Source organism: Aristolochia californica, unplaced genomic scaffold (assembly GCF_029961685.1).
Source record: "Aristolochia californica isolate CCGP_79_NKW_82.1479 unplaced genomic scaffold, dmAriCali1.0.hap1 SCAF_390, whole genome shotgun sequence".
NCBI lineage: Eukaryota > Viridiplantae > Streptophyta > Magnoliopsida > Piperales > Aristolochiaceae > Aristolochia > Aristolochia californica.
Genome location: NW_027182093.1, coordinates 14554 through 21142, shown reverse-complemented (window position 1 = coordinate 21142; position 6589 = coordinate 14554). Strand labels below are relative to the sequence as shown.

Below are 6589 nucleotides of genomic sequence, written 5' to 3'. Positions count from 1 at the left end.
CAAGTATCCTATGGCGTTGCCATGGATAATAAAAGAATTATTTTCTGTGACCTTTGTGAAACCTTAGCCAGAACCATATAAAGACTGAACGAGAAAAGAAGACTTCTAGAAGAGAAAAATGACTTCCTAAAAGGATACATCAAATAATTGGAAGAAGAAAACAGAAGGCTAAAAACCAAGGCAATAGGTACTATTTGTAACCAGATCCTTACTAGTGAAGGGTTTTCACTAGCTAGTCCGACTCAAACGGCAGCCGGTAAAGACTCATCAAGACCGTTGATGGTTGAACATTTGCCAAAAATGTCAGAAGAGAAAAATAAAGACAAACAACAGATAGAGCCTACAGAAAAGCAGTATACAAACCTAGAGGAAATCAATAAGATGATGAAAGAATATTTTGAAGAATACTTAAAAGAACAAGGTTATGAGAAGAACGATTCAGATGCTTCCAGTAAAACTGGATCCACAAGAATTGGAACTCAGACTATTCAGTGTTATTCCCAAGATAAACACGAAAACTTTGATTTCGACTCAGAAGCCATCCATAATTTGACAACACTTGATGGCAAATAGACTATTAATTTAGAAAAGAGACTAGATAGAAAAGACTAAAAAGACTATTTAGAAAAGTGGCTGGATAGAAAAGACTAAAAAGACAACACATGGTACTACTTTCTTTCTTTCTCCTAATTATTAAATCCTATGGTTCAATTCTCTGCGAGCTGAAATGTCTTCATGTCTCTTCATTTGCAGGGGAAAAAGGTCAGCCTAGTAAGAAGCTCAGGCCTCTAAGGTTTTATAATTTTGAAAACCCCAACTCTCTTTCTGTATTTGGTTGCTCTCCTGCTCTTCCCCTGATTGTTTTTTCTTGGCAGGAGGATTATCGAATTGCTATTGTTGATGATGATGTTGATTATGCCGAAGATTTTGATGAGGATCATCATGAAGGTATTACTTTTATTTGTTTTTTTGTTTTGTTTTAGCTTTTTGTTTTTAGTTTACTTTAGGTGCTTGAATTATGTTTATGGGTACAGAATATGGATTATGATGAAAGCGAACTGACGAAGAGGGGATTTTCTAAACTTGAATTAAAGCCTGATCATGCAAACCGCCCTTTATGGGCTTGCGCTGATGGCCGGATCTTTCTTGAGACATTATCACTATTGTATAAGCAAGCCAATGATTTCCTCATTGCAATTGCTAAGCCCATTTGCTAGTATTTAAGATGTCCTTCTATTTTTCTTCTACTTAAAACTCTGTGTGGTTGCTCATTTTCATTTTGTTGGAAAAATGTTGTGCAGGCCAGAGTCTATGCATGAGTATAACTTGGCGCCTCATTCCTTGTATGGTGCTGTTTCTGTTCGGCTCGAGACTGAAACTATAATTACTATTTTGAACAAGCTATCAAAGACTAAGCTCCTTAAAGAAATGATTGATTTCATTTATGCTTCAACTTCTAATTATGGGAAAGTAAAACTTGTACTTAAGAAGAACCGGTACTTTGTGGAGTCCCCTTTCCTGGAGGTGCGAATTTGGTCTCGTATTCTATCACAAGTGGTTAAATTTGGAACTTATGCTTTAAATGATACTTGCAGGTGCTGAAGACTTTGCTGAAGGACGAGGTTATATCTAAAGAGAGAATTTATTCCAATGAGGTAATTTAGTTTGCTGTTATTTTCTTCATGCATGTCCACTATATTTTTCTGAGGTGTTATTCTGAGTTGTGCCTTTTTATTTTTAGTCTTTTCTCTTATCTTTTTGGCGAGTGACATAAAATTTACATAGGAGTTTCTATGGATTCATCTATATGCCTATTCTTTACATATTTTACTATTATTCAAAATGGTTGAATTTACCATTTAAATCATGAAGTTGTTTACTTGTTAGAGTGGAAGAAAATAACTTCTGCTCTTGTTCTTTTTCATAGAAAGGAAGTGGAGTTCGAACATCTCTTTTGAAAAAAAAAATTGTGTTGTTAAATAATTTAATCATTTTTTGCCAGCATAGTGAATCAAAACTATCATCTCCAAAGCCACTATCACACTGCAGCATGGAGAGATTATTTGTCACTATGGCTAAACCTTTAGATAAATGGTTAAATTTCTATGATAGATCATGAGAACTTTGACACAATTCTGATGGTGATGCAAACTCTTGATCTACTGTTTAGGGTTCACAAGGAAGTGATGTATTTACAGTTAGCAAAGCTTTGAGTGAAATGGATGGTGGTGGTCATCAGAAGTTGTTCACTGGTGCTGATGTGGCAGCAGTAGCTGAAGAGAAAGAAACCCATTCTTTTGAAATAGATCCTGCTCAGGTAGGGTGGTCTATGAATGATGATGTATATTTAAGTGATTAGTGGTTAAAATTTTTTTGACCTAACTTAAACATTTACAGGTTGAAAGTGTCAAGCAAACGTGCTTACCAAATGCATCAAATTATCCCATGTTGGAGGAGTATGACTTCAGAAATGATACAGTAAGCTTTATTTCTCACAAATGCTTGATGTTCTGCCAGTTTTGTTCCTTGTCACACATCATGGGTATGTTGTTGACTTGATGTTGCTAACTGCAGGTGAACCCTGACTTAAACATGGAATTGAAGCCTCAGGCTCAGCCACGCCCATACCAGAAAAAGAGTCTCAGTAAAATGTTTGGAAATGGTGAGGGCTATTGTAAGACAATATTTTTCATGTCAATATAACTCTCCAGCAAAATAGTTGAGACTGTTGAAGACATTGTGTAGAATTCTCAGAGAGGCTAAATTGGCTAGTGCACTAGAACTGGATATTACACACATTGGTTATCCATGATTTCTTCCAATTTCATGTATAATCTTACTTCATCTTGGTACCGATTGTCACATAGGCCAAACATAATCATGCTTACCAGTGGACATCTCCATCATGATAGGTGCAATTTCAACTGATTTTTCTATTACCAAAAATTTAAAGAATCATGTAGTTAGAAGTAGGCTGCTCTCTTTTGTAGTGTGGAATACCAAATGTCTGACATGGTCTATTTAAATTAACTTATCAGGAACTTTGGCGGTGATGCTATTGGATGAAAAAATTTAAATTTCAGAACTTCCGTTGTGGTTGCCAGTCATTTGGAGTTGTTGTACTGACATAGTGCTTGGTGATATCTTATATCGCGATCTATATCATATAAGATTCTATATCAAGAATATGTTAATGAAGCATAATATTATCATATACATTCTTGATAATCCTTTTCTACATTTGCTTTCATTTTCTCCTATCAAATAGTCTGGCTGTTCCATGTATTTCTTAATAAATTCTTTCTTTTTACTTGTTGTCGTTGAAAAAAAAATTTTGTTGTGCCTTGGTTTTTGTGTTTTCTGCCACAAATTAGTTGAACTACATTTTACTGATTGGTGTTCTGCATCTTGTCCAAGCATATTGATTTGTTGTACGTTTATATTTGAACTTTTCTTCTTATATTACTTGACCTTGTAGATGCAATGTCGAGAACCTGTGTTCGATTATTTGCTATTTTGAGGGTGCCAGTTTTGGATGTACCACCCAAGAGGTGGCCTAGTGTTGGTTGGTCAATGCTACCACATGCTTGCACTTGCAAAGACATCATGCTACTGAGTTATGCAGGAGTTTGTCGTATGTAGTGGATTGAATAATGTGGCAATGATGAGGCTGTCAATTTGCTCTAACATGAGCGAGCCTCTTCATGGTATGAGCCCTCAATTGGTGGGTGCAAGCTGTCGATTGTCAGTCACTTGTTAGAAATAATGTTGGTTTTGAAGAAGACCACCTTGGATGTGTATACCCAGAGGCTTTCATTTAAGAAATGATCTCTTAAATAGGATGCTAGGTTCACACCTTTCTTTAAACATTTGTGTCTTAAAGTTGAGATTTGATTATTTTGTTTACTTCTCTGTGTAGCTTGGTCTTTTCTGTTTCGATTATAGATTTTTCAGCATGAGGGTGAACTTGCAGTAAATTGTAGGAAGAGCAAGATCAGGAATTATAGTTCTTCCTTGTGGGGCTGGGAAGTCTCTTGTTGGTGTCTCTGCAGCCTGTCGAATACGAAAGATTTGCCTCTGTTTAGCAACAAATGTTGTTCCTGTAGACTAGTGGGCCTTCCAATTCAAGTTGTGTTCTACTATTCGAGATGATCAGATATGTCGTTTCACTTTTGATAGTAAAGAGAGATTTTGTGGTAATGCTGGTGTGGTTGTACAACTTATAACATGGTTGCTTTTGGCGGGAAAAGGTCTGAAGAGTCTGAGAAGATAATTGAGGAGATAAGAAATCAAGAATGAGGTTTGCTTCTCATGGATGAGGTACATTTCTTGTGTAAAGCTATATTTTAGTTATGTGTGTATGCTTTGGACTTATAGTAGGTGTTTAATGGAAGAAAGGAAAAATTGATGTCAATGGCAAAAAGCGACATAAAATATGAAATAGAGTATGGGCTACGATCCAAAAATCTCACCTATTAGATAATTTTAGTTGTTAGACCATGAGGGAAAACTATTTTGAACTATGACCTAGACCCTCTTGCTGAGTACAGGTTCTTAAGTGGATGATTTTCGGAGCAACTGCTTCAGTGTAGCTAAGTTGTTTGTTGTATATACAAAGTGCATTTATGCAGCATCATTTCTTGATCATTTTGGTTAGCAAATTGTGTGTTGTCACTATTGGACGTGGATTGCACACTAGGCTTGTGAGGTTAAGCAGTTTCTGACATGGATATATGATCTTGGTGCTCTTAAATAAAGATTTCACTAAATTTAAACTCTTTCACACTGTTGATTTACACATTTTTTACTTCGGAGATTATCTACCTGCTTCCTGTGCTTTCTAATTGAATTTTCCTTACTGTTTCCTTTTATTTGGGTTTCAAACGGTGTTTTCAGGTGCATGTTGTCCCTGCACATATGTTTCAGAAGGTCATTAGTATCACTAAATCTCATTGTAAACTTGGGCTAACTGGTCAGTATTGGTATTTGATGGATTTTGGATCTGCCCTTCTTAAAGAATGTTGTCTTCACTCTTCATATTTGCTAGGAACTGACTTTCGAACTTCACACCACAGCAACCCTCGTGAGAGAGGATGAACGTATCACAGATTTGAACTTCGTTATTGACCCTTAATTATATGAATCAAACTGGTTGGATCTTGTAAAAGGAGGGTTCATTGCAAATGTCCAGTGTGCTGAAGTATGGTGTCCAATGACAAAAGAGTTTTTTTTTAGAATATTTGAAGAAAGAAAATTCTAAAAAAAAATAGGTTAGTTACATATGCTCTCTGCACTCATTTGTATTTTCACCTCTCTAGATTATTCATAAATTTGGTTATATAAAAAAATAGTTTCTAATTTTGATTGCCTTAACTATGAAATATGTTATGTCCTATATTTCTTATTGACAGCTGTTATGCATTGTGAGAGCTTGTGCCTTTTAGCATATAGTAATTTTACCTCTTTAAGTGTATATCAATTGACAATGCAATTTTTAGTGACATTACAATTTTCCAACAATTTCGAGGTGTTAATAGTCCTGTTCCTAGACTAATTTAAGTGAATTTACATTTTAAAATGACTAGCTAAATGTACTTTATTTTTTCAAGTGGATGGGTTTATTAATTTAATCTGCATGAAGCTGACTTCGTTAATGAATTGCCCATAGTGTTGAAGTAACTTGATTTTGACTTCAACCAACATAGATCTCTCTTTTGGTAGGAGTCAGCATACGTAGAAGTTCACCCTTCAGATGAGTATGCCATGATTTTGGTATTGAACAAGTACAATCTTTGCAGTTTTATTTGTTGTATTGGGGAATTTCACACTGAAATCATGGAAATGCACCGTCATAAACTAATTGGATTGTTATTAAAAAATACATTGATACTGTGTTTATGTCACCATACTCTTATTTTTAGGATGTTAACAGTCTGCTTCACCCAAAGAGTATTTCTATTAGTTACTCTTCTTTCCTGCTTAACTGTTCTTATATTTTATTTTTTGAATAAAATTGTGGTCTTATTTATTTCTTTGCAACGGTCTTTATTTTTTCAGGCTTTATATATAATGAACCCAAATAAATTCAGGGCATGTGAGTTTCTTATCTGGTTTCATGAACAACAGCGTGGTGATAAGATCATTGTGTTTGCTGATAATCTTTTTGCACTTACTGAGTATGCTATGAGAGAGAGAGAGAGAGAGAGAGAGAGAAAGAAAGAAAGGAATTTCAGAAGGGAGCAGACGGTAGAGGTGGGGCAGAAGAAGAAAGAGACAAGTCCCCCACCACTGAAAGCCTAGGGAAAAGAGCCATTACAGAAGCTAGCTCTGCATATTTCGGGTGAATTCTGCAACTGGATCAAGAAAATCGATAGTTCAGCTTTTAGGGTTTTTTAGTTCTTCTGATGAAAACCAAAAATAAAACCCACATCCCAAAAACTCACTCTTCAGTCAAATTATGCGAAGTAAAGCTCAGAGTCGTCTCAATTTTTCAGTTGCAGAAGATTTTAACTCTCAGAGCAGGGGCAGGTAACAGATAATCCATCAAAGTCTCCTCTCACTCTTGTTCTCACCCTCTCGGCCAAAGAAA

General features: G+C 35.6%; 1 pseudogene; it reads left to right on the top strand.

The window, feature by feature from the left end:
* Positions 1 to 279: 279 nt before the first annotated feature.
* LOC137961815 (general transcription and DNA repair factor IIH helicase/translocase subunit XPB1-like) lies at positions 280 to 6300 on the top strand (annotated as a pseudogene).
* The last annotated feature ends 289 nt before the right edge of the window (positions 6301 to 6589 follow it).